This window comes from Herpailurus yagouaroundi, unplaced genomic scaffold, assembly GCF_014898765.1.
Source record: "Herpailurus yagouaroundi ecotype Mexico unplaced genomic scaffold, PumYag 201, whole genome shotgun sequence".
In the NCBI taxonomy this organism is placed as follows: Eukaryota; Metazoa; Chordata; class Mammalia; order Carnivora; family Felidae; genus Herpailurus; species Herpailurus yagouaroundi.
The window spans coordinates 6,217,540-6,219,022 of NW_024412432.1; positions in this window are offsets into that span (position 1 = coordinate 6,217,540).

The following is a 1,483-nucleotide window of genomic DNA, read 5'->3' on the forward strand; positions in this document are numbered from 1 at the left end:
AAATAAAATAAAATAAAATAAAATAAAATAAAATAAAATAAAATAAACAAAAAAATTACAGGGGCGCCTGGGTAGCTCAGTCAGTTAAGCGTCTGACTTCAGCTCAGGTCATGATCTCACAGTTAGTGAGTTTGAGCCCCGCATCAGGTTCCATGCTCACAGCTTGAAGCCTGGAGCCTGCTTCGGATTCTGTGTCTCCCTCTCTCTCTGCTCCTCCCCTACTTGCACTCTGTCTCTGTCTCTCTCTCTCAAAAATAAATAAACATTAAAAAAAATTTTTTTAATTACAAATAGAACTACCCCACGACCCAGCAATTGTGCTACTAGTTATTTATCCAAGGGATACAGGTATGCTGTTTTGAAAGGATGCATGCACCCCAATGTTTACAGCAGTACTATCAACAATAGCCAAAGTATGGAAAGAGCCCAAATGTCCATTGATGGATGAATGGATAAAGAAGATGTGGTATATATATACAATGGAGTATTAATCAGCAATCAAAAATAGTGAAATCTTGCCATTTGTAACTACGTGGATGGAACTAGAGGGAATTATGCTAAGCGAAATTAGTCAGAGAAAGACAAATATCATATGACTTCACTCATATTAGGACTTTAAGACACAGAATAGATGAACACAAGGGAAGGGAAGCAAAAATAATATAAAAACAGGGAGGGGAGCAAAACATAAGAGACTCTTAAATATGGAGAACAAACAGAGGGTTACTGGAGAGGTCGTGGGAAGGGGGATGGACTAAATGGGTAAGGGGCATTAAGGAATCTACCCCTGAAATCATTGTTGCACTGTATGCTAATTTGGATGTAAATTTTAAAAATAAAATTTAAATTAAAAAAAATTAAAAAATAAATTTAAAAAAATAATAAAATTCTGTAAGATACTGGGGCACCTGGGTGGCTCAGTCAGTTGAGTGTCTGACTTTGGCTCAGGCCACAATCTGATAGTTCATGGGTTCGAACCCACATCGGGCTTTGTGTTGACAGTTCAGGGCCTGGAGCCTGCTTCAGATCTGTGTCTCCCTCCCCTCCCCTGTTTGTTCTGTCTCTCTCTGTCTCTCAGAAATAAATAAACGTTAATTCTTTTTTTTTTTTTAATTCTGGAAGATACTGACAAAATGCCCTCTTTTGGAGATTAGCCTGATTGATAGTCTCACCAGCCAAACACAATGCACCGTTTTATTAAACTTTTGAATTTTTGCATAATGCAAAGAAAAGGGCAACTCAGTGTTGTTTTAATTTACATTTCTCTTGTTAAATGAGGCTGAGTTTCTTTCTGAGTGTTTAAGAGCCATTTGCATTTCTTCTAGAAATGGTCCATTCTTATCCTTCGTCCATTTCTCTGTTAGTTAAGTTTCTTTTCCTCAGACATTTGTAGGTGCTTTTTTTTATCTATCAGAGGGCATAACCCTCGTCTGTGATGTGAATTGCAAATATTTCCCCAATATTGTCATTCATATTTTTACTT